At 42.6% G+C, this 15,326-nt stretch overlaps 1 protein-coding gene across 5 annotated transcripts in view; it reads right to left on the bottom strand.

Moving 5' to 3' along the window:
• The window catches only part of CAMTA1 (calmodulin binding transcription activator 1), a 1,074,576-nt gene that overhangs the window by 965,122 nt on the left and 94,128 nt on the right, over positions 1–15,326 (bottom strand). Inside the window, exon 5 of one of the 5 annotated variants that reach the window (XR_012784533.1) lies at positions 2,786–3,946. The exons of 3 other annotated variants lie outside the window; for them this stretch is intronic. The gene's annotated coding sequence lies outside the window, so the exon portion shown is untranslated. Of the gene's footprint in view, positions 1–2,785; positions 3,947–4,181; positions 4,812–15,326 lie in introns of those variants that run through there. One more of the 5 variants, XR_012784535.1, reaches the window with a different exon arrangement.

Raw genomic sequence — 15,326 nt, 5'->3', positions numbered from 1 at the left:
TCAATAATTTTTTCCATAGAATCTTTCAATATTGCAACTCGAGGCTTAATTTTTTCTTGAGTTCTTTTCGGTTTCAGATAAGCTGAGCATGTCTGGTTTCCTAAGTCCAACTGCCTGCACATTTCATGATAATATTTTACTCTGTCTGCTCAAGCTTCCCTTGGAGATTTGCTGTTCTGCTCTCCTACTGCACCCTTTCTCCTATGCGCCTTAGCTACTCAGTGATTAAAAGCAAGTTCAGTATATATTACAAATCAAGGTAAAGAAAACCCAAATCCTCACGACAGGATGAATAGATAACATCATGATAAATGCAAAAAAAAGATTAAATTTGACTAAGATTTCATCTTGCTTAGATCCATAATCCACGTTTGTGGAAGCAGCAGTCAAGAGAGCAAATGATGCATCCTGTTGGATCAATGTGCTGCTCGAGACCTCTTTCAGTGTTGAAAAGCAAAGATGTTACTTTGAGGACTAAGGGGCACCTGACCCAAGCTGTGGTATTTCATATGCATGTGAAAGTTGGATATTCAAAAAAGGAGACCAAAGAAGAACCGATGCATCTGAACGATGGTGCTGGCAAAGAACAATGGAAGTACCATGGACTGCCAAAGAGCCAACAGATCTGTCTGAGAGCAAGTCCTGGAGGAAAGGATGCTGAGACAGTCTCACGTACCTCAGACACTCTGGAAAAGGACATTATGCTCAGGAAAGTACAGGGGTGGCGAAAAAGAAGACCCTCCATAAGATGGGACTAACACAGTGGCTTCAACCATGGACTTAAACATAAACAGGGCCGAGGGGTGCTTTTTTCTGTTGTATCTTGGGTCCCCATGAGTTACATCAACTAGATGGCACCTAACAAAAACAAGATGGAAGTGGGCTCACAGAGGGAGTAGGTGAGGGGCATATGGGAACTCAGTACTGTCTGTGTAACTTGGGTGCAGCCTAAAACTACGTTGAAATCAAAGTTGTATTAGTAAAAAAGGAATTTTTAAGGATAAATGACCTTTTGATCTATGGGGGTAGTTTAGAATCATTATCAGCATCCTATGTCACAGCTAAAGAAAGTTATTATATTTTTTAAAGAAATTAAAACACACACACACACACAATTTCTCAGGGTCCCACAGCTTTTAAGAGAAAGAAGCAGGATTCAATTGTCGGTCTATCTGACCTCAAACCAGTAGGTATGTCTCCAGCTGTCCCACTGAGTCACTTACAGGTCATCAGGGAAGCCCATGTCCTGAACCAAGGAAAAAAAACGTTTCCCTCCTTGCAAAGGCCAGTGTAAAGAGAATGCTACAAACAGATGTCTTAATTCCTTGTGGAAAGTCGCAACAAGGTGATACCTTTTCTGAACAGCTGATTGAAAACTTGCAGACTTTGCCCACAAACCACCGTGAGGCTATTCACCGGGTACCCTAGATTAGAAACGTGACAAGCACCAAACATACAGAAACATACCAGTGGACATAAACCAACACCATGGGCCTTCTTGAAACCCACCACAAACAAATCTGCCAAACCCCTGAGGGCACAGCACCACTATCAAGCCAGGTCCCTCTCAGCTGGCTGTCCTCGGTGGGCCACCAGAGGGCACCACCTCATGAAGTGGCTCTGCAGGAATGGACAAAAATCGAGATTTCAAATCAATGAGGTGCTAAACATGTAATTCTGACAACAGCTTTGAGCGTTGGTTGGTCATAAATCTCTATTTAATTCTATAAGACTTAAAAATACACACATGCAGCAGTGAGTACATTACAAATTAATCAAATCCCTAGATTTAGGAAAATGAACAGCTTTCAAAACAAAAGGTGAGTTACACATTTGTACCTTTGGCCACTGGGACGATCATGTGGACAACTGCTCCAGTATCTCCTGACACGTACCACCGCCCTGCCCCCGGCCACCCCCCCCCAGCCCCCCACATATCCAGAGAAGCGTAGCCATTTCCCCTCTGCTTGTTTAAAGAATCACTCTTCCATAAATTAGCAGTGGGCATTTCCCATAGCAAAGCTAGAATGATCGGACAAGATTCTCCCCAAAATCCTTGTGATCATGCACAGCAAACATTTACAGAGTGCTGACTACGCCCTAGGTTGCTATTCTAAGTGCATTACACTTATTCAATACTCACCAACATCCCTGAGAGCGTCTAAAATTCTATTTAGCAGAAAGTTCAACCTTGCATTTCTTAGGTTTTTCTTTACATTTATATCCTCCACTGATGATTTATTTGTCCACACAAAACTATAAATGCAGATTTGTGAGTTCTGGCTCATTAACCACCTTCTGCAATTATTTCTTCACCCCAGAATCCACACTTCTTGTGCTTCCATGGGAGGATGATTACATCACCAGAAGAGTTGCAACAGTACATTTAATGAAAAATGCATTATGCCTTGAAAGGCTTTCTGGTTTGGTTTTGCTTTGTAGGACATAAAACTCTGCCCTTTGCTTTTCACACTTTATTTTCCAAAGGGAACTGAGACGTGGTTTACTGATTTGACCAGAAATGTTGGTTACTTCTGTGTGAGAAAAAAACTCAAGCTCAATAGGACCTTTGTACTTCCTGGTTTTAGCCAATTCCTTCCATGTGTGACAAATAACACAAGTTTACAGTGAAATGAACAAAATTTGACAAATAAAATAGGCTTTACCTGAAAAGTTTGTTCTGTAAACCATTCGTCACAAGTTAGGGCCACAAATAAACTCACCTTGAGATAACAGCCTGCATCACAGGATACTGTCTCCTTGGTTTTGTTTTTGCTCTTTGTTAAAAAAAAAAAAATCTCCTCAAAGCTTTGCTGTTCTTTGGTATTCCAGCCAAAGCCAAGACATAAAGAATAAAGTAACAAACAGAGATGGAGTGGCTGTGCAACTGCAGAGGCGGCAATTCAGAACAGAAGTGCTTCTGTTCCCTCTCACTCCCTTTCCATCTTTGTGAATGCCTGCTTATCTAGAAAGTACTTTTATTTCCTTATTTCACTTACGAAAACTTACTGAATTGTTAAACATCAAGGAAATTGTAAAATATTTCTATGTTTTTCTTTCTTCGTTCGTGCTTCTGCTAGACTCTTACTGGATTCTTGGTCTTGATATTAAGATTCCAGAGACAGGACTCGCATGCTCTCCCTTCCTATTGTTTTTTTGGGGGGCTTTTTTCTCAGTTCTTCAAGAAGCGGAAATACCACAACACTTTGTAAATTTGTCGTTCACAGTTTTCAAGCCCTTACACACTCAGGCATCTCATCCTCCTGCTGCATCCTAACCCTGCACTACACTGCCACTCATGAAAATCACAGCCAAGAGTTCATACTCGCTGCCCAACGCCCATTGCTTTATTGCCTTAGAAAGTCACAAATAAAATGGAAGTTCAAGGGGAAGCACTCAGAAAGGATGCAATGCTAGTGACCCACTCTTTCAACAGCTTCATTTAGAACCTACACTGTGTCATACAAGGATGAACAACTAGGAGCCCTGCTCTCGGGGAGCTTCCATTCTTTTGGGGACAACCGGTCGCCAGCATATAAATGTAGAGGAGTTCAGGGGGAGGTGCCAGCTTGCTAAGGGGCTTCTTGAGAAGTGTCTGGACATGAAGGTGATGGCGGCCCCGTGGCCAGGCGCATGAGGAAAGGCCTGCTCTCTTGGAGCTCAGAGCGGCCACAGGCTTCCTTCAAGACAACTCTGGATGAACACGATGGGGTCACTGCAATCTACTCCATTTTTAATAGCAGTTGGTTCAAATTAATTTGGGGGTTTGAGTACAATTAATTCACTAATAGAACTGTCTTGAAGCCAGCTATGAGGTTGGCAAGATGGTAAAGATTTATTTCCCTATGAATTCTGCCAGCTTTCATTCCAATGTGTCAGCCCTCAGGCCTCCAGCTCTGTGGATCCCTCTTCTTGCTGCGCCCATGAACAAGTGTGTGGTGAGAGCCTGAAATAAATAAGTGTAAAATGGGTCAAGACCATCGCTTCTATTTCTGTTTTTAACTGAAGAATATTTGCCCCATTTCCAGAGGCAGAGAGAAGAGACATCAGGATAAAAGCAAACTCAAAAATATAACAAATACACATAAAAGTATGTATATATGCATGTCCACATGTGCCGCCCCTCCTACACCCCCCCCCTTCTGACTGGTTTCCCTATGACGTCTCATCGTGGGATTCTTTAGAGCCGGGCTCTTTGCCATCATTACAATCTATCTTTTACTGGGTTGCAGGCTGAATCCATACAACTTTTTTAGCGGCTCAAATTAAAAATTAAAGGTCCAAAGATGATCAGGGATCAGCTTCAATTAACATTAATTTTAGAAGAATTTTTTATTTACTATGCCCATTCAGCAATCTACTTAAGTTTTTGTTTTTTTATAACATGGCATCCCAGGGGAGTCGTTATGTACAATCAGCTCTCTAATTCAGATTAACATGTCTAAGTACATATTGATATAATAGAGCACAATGCTTAGAGGCTCCCCTGCTAGAGACTATTACTCAAAGCACAGAACTGAGGAGGAGCACTGCTCAATTTCAACTCACAACACTTCCAACTGTTACTTCTCAAGACAAGCAAGTTTCACAGTTTAGGGAAATATAATGCTTTAAAGGCATACTGAAGGTGTTGCATCAGTGAAAGGACTATCAATTCCTAATTAATATTCGATCCTAATTAGGTAAGGGGACTTCTGCACTGCTCTTGAAAACCTGCCAAATTGCACACCGATGCTAAAGGAAAGTTCTGTTCTTAGAGGATGGTGGGTTCTTTCTCCTCTTCCCTGGACCCCTTTTTCTTGCCTAGGTACCTGTGGGGAAAACACAGGGGCAACACAGGGGCACAGTGAACACTGGTTGGTTGGTAAGGGTTTTTACAGGACATGTTGATATCAGGTGAGTGGGGTGGAAACTGTCTAATTTGCTGACTTTAGGACTGGTCTCCAACCCAAAGTCAATTAACTGAAGCAGAGTATGGCCATTTCACCTATATATCAAGGTTCCTGGCAGCATTTTTCACAATAATCAAAAGGTGAAAATAGACAAAATATCCACCAGCAGATGGATGGATAAAGAAAATGTGGTAAATGAGTATACACACAACAAACTACTACTGAGCCATAGAAAACTTTAAAAATACTACATGGTGAGACCGTGAAAACATAGTGCTGAGTAAAATAAGTCAATAACAGGACAACTGTTAGGTGATCTCACATAAAATAAGCAAATAGAAAGCAAAGATTATTAGTGGAGTTTTTGCTTGCTTACTTAGGGATCAATGGGTCATGTTTCATAGTGGGGGACCAATCTGGGAATAGCTGCACAACTTGAAAAATGTAATCAATGCTACCAAATTGTACATATAGAAATTGAGGTGACTTATGTTTTGCTGTGTATCTTTTCACAATAAAATACTAAAAAAGAGACTATCCATTTAACGTCAAAGGTATGTAAAAAAGAATCATATTTAGTCATATGTCCAGTAACCACAAACCTAGAATATGGCATGAGGGCACACTATTCTGCTGTACATATTCTCGATAACATACATAAAATTATTTTTTTTGTTTATTTCTAAAGGGGGCAAGAGTTATGGGCTTCTTACAGGAAAAGCCCTCATGACATTTATAACCCATGTCCTTAAGAGTCACATAGTAAGTTAAATTAAAATACCAGAATACTCTAATGAAGACCTCATGTTGGTCAAATGCAAATTATGTATCTAAACACACACATAAGGCGGCCTCAAAAAGCTCATGAAAAAAATTATCTTTTGGGCTCAGGGACACAGGATTAAGCAAGGCCTAGGACCTGTACCCAAGGTGTACCAAAAAGGTGAAGAATTATAATATGCTATGGCAAAAGTTTTCTCTGTGATTTGAGAAGCAGTTTCCAGGTTGTGGGAGCTGACAAGGCTGTCTGAGCCCAGGGGGCTCAGGGGAGGGGGGAAAGGAAAGCTCTTATCTGGACTGGCTCAAGACAGTCTGCCTATAAGATGGGTGCAAGGGCTTGGCCAGGAGGGGTCAGCATGTGTGAGAGAACAGACTGAGGTGCCTAGCACCTCTGAGAACAAACAGAGGCAGGTGGGAGCCTATCAGACTAGATCATGAAGGATGGTGGAGTTCAGTGTGTCTCTACCTTAGAGGCCAGCTTCAAGTCAATGAGTACTTCAATCAAACCTAGAAACCCAAACTCACTGCCATGGAATCAATTCTGATTCACTGCAACCCTCTAAGGAGTAGAAAACCTCATCTTTCTCCCTAGGAGCAGTTGGTGGTTTTGAACGGCTGACCTAGGGGTTAGCAGTCTAAGGAGTAATCCACTACATCACCAGGGCTTCCAAGTACTTCATTAGCAAAAGCAAATCCAGATGAGCACATACAATACCATGCAACCCGACGTGATGTGACATGCATATGGCGCTCTCTGTAGCCTGAAGAACATGCATCAAAGTGAGTGGCTGCTGAAGGCCACGCACCTGCCTTAGTCGAGGTTGTGCTGACAGTATTGGTGAACATTTAGGTTTCAGCAGTAATTTCTGAAGGAATAAATAATTGGAACAAGAACACGTGAGTGACCCAGGTATACATAAAAAACTGTCAACAACTATGGGAGCACTCACTTTCCTGGGCTGGTAATACAGACTGAATCTTCACTTGCAAAAAAACTAGAATTGTGCGTGTACCCAAAGAACAATTAGGCCAACAATGCTTTGAAGAAAGCTAGTTTTCTGGTTCTCTGGCAGAATGTGTGATCATTTATGAGTGGCATCATTAAGATAGTTCTTCTTTTGCTGGGATACATCTCAGGCCATTTGTCATAAAAAAAATTGTGTGTGAAAGGGTGACATTATAAGCAAAACTTCATTTAGTGAGGAGAGGCGCCTCAAAACAAATTGCAATAAAACCATTAATGTGATTTTAATTTCTTGCTTAATTTTCAATTCTTGCTCCTCATACACTTCCATCAGATGGAAACATTTTAATCAGAATGAAAAAGAGTTTGAGGAAACTTATGTAATGAGGAAGCCTTCATTATCACTAAATTCTGTTTACTGAGTTTTCTTTCATGTGAATACAATGGTGCAGGGAGAGCGCTGCGGTTAAAAGAAAGTAACACACAACAAGTTACAAAGCAGATCCTCTTAGAAGATTGTTCCTCTGTACACTGACAAGCTAGAGACTATCCAGAGTCTTCATCCTGGTGACAACCGCTAACACAAAATGAGCACGTAATTACGCCTTCAATGTCAAGGGATCAAAAAACAGCAGGCTCACAGATACATGGCTCAGAATAAGCCTCCTAAGAATGAGGGCTGGGAGGACTTTTGAGGATTTTTTGATTAATCTTAATACTGCAGGAAACAAGCTAAAAGGAACCCAAAATAAATCCTCAGAGCGCCTAGAACAGGGGTATCTGCTTACAATACAATGTTCTTCAAGGTCAGCCAACTTTTCCCTGGGGGTTCCACCTAGCAGTGCTCCTTAGCAGTATGGCGTTCCCTGTATGGCACAATGGTCAAAGGCTCAACCTGCTAACCAAAAACTGTGGGTGTTCAAGTCCACCTCAGAAGAGGTGCCCTGGTAGACTTGTCTGGCAATCCACTTCCAAAAAACAACCACTGAAAGTCTTAGGGGACAAAGTTCTACTCAGCCACCCATGGGGTCACTGTGACGTGGAGTCACTCAACAACAACTGGGCGAGATGGAAAGGAGCAGCCACTGTGTGCTCCTGGTTACCCTTTCAAAATAGGTCATTTTGGGGGGGGGGGGTCCTACAACACTAAAAAAACAGCTTTCTGGTATCATCATAAAGTATTATTCATCTTTAAAGCATACAGTGAATGAAGGCAGAAAGAAAGGCCATCTAGTTAAACTCTTTGCCCAATGAAAGGCTGGCCATGTCTGCCCTTTCAAAAGCCTCTGTCGAATGTAGGCACATGTCCAAGGTACTGCCTCGAAACTATTCCATTTCAGCTTCTGGAATGATTCAGACTGTTTTAGGGTTGAGTTATGTACAACAAACAGGATTAAGTCAAAATAAAGACAAGACTACAAATGTGCCAAAACAACAGTAAGAACCTAAAGAATTCTACCCCCACCCACCCCCCGAGGAAGAAATGACATAAATATTAAGTTGCTCACACTGTTATTTCCATTAATGATTCACAAACAAAAGGCCTCTGGTTAAAGTCAAATCCCAAATGAAAAATGGCCATTTGGGAAAGACCCGTCAAAACAGTCTTCTTATTTTCTGACATTTTACTGTGACTCAAAAGTCTTGTAAAAGCTCCGGATTCCAAGGAGGTCCCACAAGATTTTAAACGATCATGAGTAACCCCTCCAAGTCTTCCAAAGGCTTTTAAAAGTGGACAGGCTTGGGGGTCAGGAAGTGCTCACAGGTGGTAGGGATCAGAGCACACAAGAGCCCTAGTGAGACAGCACCCAACCTCTACTGACAGCCTCCCCTCCCCACCGTCCTTTCTAACGCTGCCCCGCTCACACCCTGTATGTGCCTCCATACAAATTCTCACCCACACGGATCCTATAGGACAGCCCCACAGGGCTTCCCAGGCTGAAATAGTTTTGAGAACTCATCACCAGGTCTGTTCCCCAGAGGGCTCACTGGTGGGTTGGTGACTGAGTATGTAATCACACTGTGCCCCTTTCTCCTCCCAAATGGTAAGTGTTTGCAAACCCAAGTAGAAAATCCTGCCATAATCTTGGTTTCTCTGTTCCTTTATCCCTTTCCCTCCAATAATCATGGACTCCATTTCCAAGGCCAAACCCAAATCTGTGCTGCCAAGCATGGTACCTTCTAGTCACATGTGGTTACTGGAAACGGAAAATGCATGTAGTCTGAATTAAGCTGTGACATACATGTAAGCTACAGAGTTGCTATGAGTCAGAAATGACTTAATTCAGTTTGGTGTGTGTAAAACACAACTAATACCAAAGGTTACTGGAGGTTAAAAAAAAAGCCAACGTAAAATATCTCATCAAAAAATTTTTAATGAGTTAAGTACAAGTTCGCGTACTATTCTGTTCTATATTGGGTTGAGTGACATTATTAAATTCAATTTCACTTTGTCTCTTTTTAATATTTATTAAGCAGGCTGCTAGAACATCTACAATTATGCATGTGACTCACATTATATTTCTATTGGACAATACTGTCTGAAACCTTGATGCTACTAAGGTTAGGTGACCAGACATCCCACTTTTGGCAGGACAGTCCCGATTTTGGGAAGAGTACACGACAAGCTAGGATAGTATACGGTTTTCAGCTGCCATGTGGCTATTTCGCCAGGATGTGAGTGTTATCAATGGTGTCCCTCCTTACCAATGTTAAAATCTGGCCACCTTATACTAAGGTCTAATTGAATCTACCTCATTCTTTCAATTTCAAGTAAGCCACTTCTTTATTAGCCCAAGTTCCTGAGCCCCCTTCCTGAATCCTGGCCATGCCACCTCCGACTCTGAATGCCCTCTCCCCTCTTAGGCTTCCTCAACACACTGGCCCTTCTACACACTGCTCAGCTCCTTGCCCTGCCCCTCTTCTCCCTGTACTCGCCTGGCAACATCCCAAGCCCAGGTTAAATCCAATTCTCTGCCCTCTCCACGACTGTAGAGAAAGCATCTCCTTGAAAGCACCGCTCTGCTTCCTAGCCTTCCTTTTTCACCTGAATCAGCTAGAATCAGGCTTTTGTCCTCACCACTTCACTGATATGGCCCTTTATCAAAGTCACCAATGAACTCCACGCTGCCAAATCCAATAGTCAGTTCTCAGTCCACATCTCACTTGACCTTTACGCAGCATCTGACACAGATGAGCACTCGCTCTGACACTTTCTGCCAAGACACTGCTCTCAGCTGCTCTTCCTCCTCCGGCTGCTCCCTCCAAGCCCCTTTGCTCCTCCCTCCTCCTCCTTCTTCAAAATGCTGGCAGGTCCTGGGACTCCATGTTTGAATTTCTCTCTCTTCCCAGGATCTCACGCAGTCCCATAGCTTTAAGAACTGTCCATGTGTAGAAAATACTCAGAAGTCTAGCTCTTGCCAGGGCTTCGTCTCTAAATCACAAACTCAAATGCAGAGCTGCCTATTTTATAATGGCTCAAAATGATGAATAATCATGAAGATGGTGCAGAACTGAACACTGCTTTTTCCTGTTGGGTTGCAATGAGTTAGAACCAACTCAATGACACCTAACAACTCTAACTGGGCATCTCAAAGTTACCATGTTCAAATCAGGACTCTTGGTTTCTCCCCAACGTACTGCGCTCGCAATCTAACTTCTCTCAGTAAATGTCAATTGCATCCTTTCAGCTGCGTAGTACAAGACCACTGACATCATCGCTGCTCTCCTATCACCTCAAGTCCACCAACGCGGCCATCAAAGCACCCAGCATTGGGGGCCTTTCTTATTGCTCTGGTCCAAGCCAACATCACCTCTTGCTACTGTCTCCTTCCTGCTCTCTTGGCACCCATTCCTTTTTCCCTAAGCCCAGAACCAGCAAACATTTTCTGTGAAGGAGCTGGCAGTCTGTGTGTCAGGCTTTGGGGAGTATGTGGCTTCTGTCGCAACTACTCAACCGGGCTGTGGCAGCACAAAACCCCCCTACACAATCCATAAACAAATGAGCATGACTAGGTTTCAATAAAACTTGAACTTGAATGAACAATGAAATTTTGAATTTCGTATTTTTCCTGTTTCACAAAATATTATCATCTCTCCTTTCCTCCCACCAACAGCCACTTAAAAATGTTACTTCTTGGCTGGCTAGCTGGACAGAAACAAGCAGCAAGCTGGATTTGGGTGGTGGGCTGTTATTGGCCAACCCCTGCCCTAGACCGTTCTCTGGTGTGTATTCGAAGCAATCCTTTAAAACATGTCTTTTTACCTACTCAACTGCTCTCAAGGCTTCCCTCCATATTCAATGGAATCAAAAGACCTTACCAAGAGAGCAGGGCCTATAGGCTATGGCTGCACATCCCTGCCCTCTACTCCTCTATACCACAGCCCTCTACCCACGGCCCCACCGGCCTCCTTCTTCCCCCAGCTTCTCCTTTGACATCTACATGCTCCCTCCACACACCCCAACCACGGCAACCCCAACCCCAACCCTCTGTTTTCACAGTTGCCTGTTGGAATACCTTGCTCCAGATAGCTAAGTGGTTCCCTGTCATTTCCTTCAAATCAACCTAAGACTTGACCGAGTCACACTCTCTAATATAGCCCGCGTGCTCTTACACACAGACATCCAGCGGTCTTTGCATGTTTGCCTCACTTTACTGTTTACTGTTCACACTTCTGTCCACCTGCCTGTTTCATATGCTCATTTACTTATCAGTAAAATTTTTTAAAAAAACAGGTAACTTTTAAACACAGCATTTAAGAGCATTAAGTCTACAGTTACGATTTCCTGAGCTTAGTTGTCAACACCTCTACTTACTGTCAGCATGACATTGAGCACTATGCCTCAGTTTCTTCCAGGGTTTAGACCTGGTTCATTTTGGTTCCACACTTTGCTGAAAACTTGCTTTTCTGTCCCATAAATACTGAAGCAATATTTACATTTCAACTACTTCTGTGACCCATAAGACGTATAGTACCCATCGACATTTCCTGGAGCCCTGGTGGCATAGTGGTTTGAAACCACGAACCACTTAACTCCTCAGGAGAAAGATGAGGCTTTCTACTCCACAAATGTTAGTCTCAGAAACTAACAGAGACAGTTCTACTAAGATATCTTATAGGGTTGCCATGAATTAGAGTCAAGTTGGTGGCAATAAGTTTGGTTTTAGTTTCATTTTATATTTCCTGCCACTGGGAAATGTGGTTGGTGGGAAACCGGTATCCCACTTTTAGTGTATGCTGCCATCTGGTGGGAAACCTATATAAGTGCATGAATCTGAAAAAAAGTCTCAGCACTCCACTCCACACCACACCAGCACTTCCCACTAATTTTAACAAAACCCATTAATACCTTAGGGGGGGATCTTTTTTTAATTCCATTCCAAATACCTTCTATTACTGAAAATGCATGGCTTCAACAAAAAAATTCAGAGCAGAAAAAATAATCTTAGCTTGAAAGATTTAACAAAATCCTTGAATCTATGGGGTGTGGGTGGGGAAGTAGAGTCCTTAAGAATCACCTGGGAATCTTATTAAAATGTAGATTCTGATTCAGTAGAATGGTAAGTTCTCAGCAGGGGCTGAACTGCAAGAAACCAGTTCAAAGCCCTCATCTTATGACTTGAGAGAGAAAACAGCAAGGCCACCTCCTCGGGGTGTGTTGAGTCGTGAACAGGCTAATAAATGTAACTGGTACATGTAAGTCCTCAGTTCGTGTTACTTAGTGAGCTCAAGTACAACAAAGATCATGAAGATGGTGAGGGCCAGACAACTTGTAGTATTACACATGAAGCCGCCATGAGCGGGAAGAGGCTGAAAGGCACTAATAGACATTGTTACTGCTGTGGATTACAGTGCTACCCTGAAGATAAGGTCTCAATGAGAGGGAGAGCTTGTTTTGGTAAGCACTCTATTTCTGGCATCCAGTACTAGGCATTCAGGACATCCTATTAAACAAAGGAGTTTGACTTTGGTGGTTGGGAGCACATTCCCCCTGCTTCCCTTTATAAATACAGACATTAGGAAGAGCAAAAGCTTTCTTTTTTTAACATTAAGAGATCATTTTATTGGGGCTCTTAAAACTCTTATTACAATTCTATACATCAAGTACATCAGGCATATTTGTACATATGTTGCAGTCATTCTTTTCTAGACATTTACTTTCTATGGAGCCCCTGGGATCAGCTCCTCTTCCCCCGCCCCCACCTTGTGACCCCTTGATAGATTATAAATTATTATTATTTTCCTATTTCACACCGACCGCTGTCTCCCTGCTCCCTTGGTTTCTGTTGTTCTTCCCCTGGAGAGGGGTGTGTAGTTATATATTAATCATTGCAATCAGTTCCCCCTTCCTCCTAACATTCTGGTATCGCTATTCCCATTCCTGGAGTCTGTGTGTCAGGAGCTCTTATCTATACTTGTGTACATGCTCCGAAGTGAACATCAGCACTGGGGTCGTGATAGTGGGGGGTGAGGAACACCTAAGGAATCAGAGGGGTATTGTGTGCTTCTTTGGTGAGCAAAAGCTTTCTTAAACTAATGTGTGAGGTGAGATTGTTGATGCTTTCTCTCTGGAGAAACAGTCTCCTTACTACCTGGACATAAAGCAAAACTGTCATTCTATGAGGAGCAATCATGTCACTTCATCAGTAAGAAACTCCTACGAGTCTGAAACTACTGTATACTCAAAGGTTGCATGTTCAGGCCTATAATTAGAGAAAAAATAGATTCCATAGTCTGGCAGGTTCAAATCCCATAGGTAAAATGTCAACTAGCCCAGTATCCATTAGTACAATTCTATACAAGTTTTACAATATTTTCCAGGCTCAACCACAGACCGTTCTCTCAATGTAGCTTATATTTAATTGACGTCCAAAGTCAAAAAGCATCTCACCAATTAATGGACGTCTTCCCCAAGACAGAGGTAGTAACACATTTCCCTCTCCCTTTTCACACACACACATACTATCCTCACAGCACATCACAGGGGTCACTGGTTGGCATTTCCCCCAAGCTCACCCAAACTAAGCTCTGGGGATGTCTGAGTTTTGATTGGTGTGTGTTAGTCAGTCACATAAATGCAAGAACTTCCAGGTTCTACCAACCAATGGCATGGTTTTAAATATGAAGATAAATTTACTAGATAATATGGGCTCTTTTTCAAGTGAAAGCTCTACTTCCTTTAAAAGTAATGTAGGGATGACATGACACCCACTGTCAAGTGGGGACTACTCTCCACCCTCTTAACTATATTGGTTCCCTGTGAACGTTAGACATGAACACCTTCTCTACTGGTTCTACCAAAGCAAAAATAAACTAGTGAGGTGCAGCAGGTGGTAAAAGCACACCCTTACCAAGTGGTATGTAATCTGGTTGTATAACTGATCCCTAGAGCTGGATGCCAGAAAGCTGGATGCCTGGGTAGCTAAGGAATTAGAAGAAAGGGAAAGAAAGAAGTGGATGAACAGCAAGAGGTCAAGGTGAACTGCCATGGAATCACAGAGATGTGTCACTGTGTACTCCTCCACAAGGCCTGGCTTCCTGCTGGCAGTGCCCTGACTGGAACAAAAGGCTGTGCTCACTGGGGGGCAGCTTTTCTCTGAAGTGAGGAGATGTGAGTTAAGTCTTCTGCTTGTATCCCCTGTGGTTGCTTTGCCTTTTTTTTTTTTTAATTCTGCACTTGATTGATCATTAAGGTCACTGTGACTTAGCACAAAGGACCAGCATAAGCTTGGGAAAAGGGGGGGCCACCGGGGAGGCACGTCACATCTCAATTCTGCTTTGCTCTACACTGGCAAAACCTACAAAATCAGGATGGTAGCACTCTAATTTAATACTGTATTTAGCTGATGATCCCAAATAACACTTTGTCAGCTTTTGTGATCTAGCACAAAACCACATGCCTTGTGATATACCAGCTGGGCTGTGGTAATGTCCTTGAATTGAGACTTAAGAGCTTTGGTTACAACACAACTTTGATGTATTGTATTTCCATTTCAAAGTGCAATGACTACCACTGGTTTTGGCATCAGATGAAGTGCCACCTAAATTGGACTATGGTTAGTCAGTAAGACTACCTCTGTCCCCTTTGGTGCAGGGACGCTGCTCCTCCCCATGCTGCTTGTTTGCAAGATCGAAAAGTCACGGCTGTTTGGTTTACGGGATGCGGGGATAAGAACCATCTGCCTGGTGTGGTGTTTCTTTAATTAAAACTTTAATTACAGATATATATCTGCAGATACATGAGTCTCCCCGCTTTCTCTTCTTAATTACCTGTTCTAATGAGAAACGCAGAGATTGCCCGTTTACTGAGCGTCTACTATGTGCGAGGAACCTGTGTCAGATGCTTTAGCACATCTGATGGCAAGTCAATGAAATTCAGGCCCAATCACTTAAGCCAGGAGTTTCAACCTTGTCTTCAACCTTTTTTTTTTAACTGTCTTTTTTTTTAAGGGCAAAGATTATTTATGCTTACCCTTTGGAAGAAGGCGCTAAGAGGGATAGAAATAGTCAAAAGGATCAGCATGGGAGAGAGGAGGAAAAAAATCAGCTCCTAAACAATAAATGTTTTGGAGCCCCAGTGGCGCAATCGGTTAGGGCGCGGTACTTATACAACAACCACTGTTTTGTGGTCTGTACATATAATGTCTGCCATGCGGCATGTTTTGGAACCCGCTCACCTAACAATGTGC

The sequence above is a fragment of the Tenrec ecaudatus genome, chromosome 1, assembly GCF_050624435.1.
Source record: "Tenrec ecaudatus isolate mTenEca1 chromosome 1, mTenEca1.hap1, whole genome shotgun sequence".
Lineage (NCBI taxonomy): Eukaryota > Metazoa > Chordata > Mammalia > Afrosoricida > Tenrecidae > Tenrec > Tenrec ecaudatus.
This window is presented reverse-complemented; position numbering and strand designations above follow the sequence as displayed.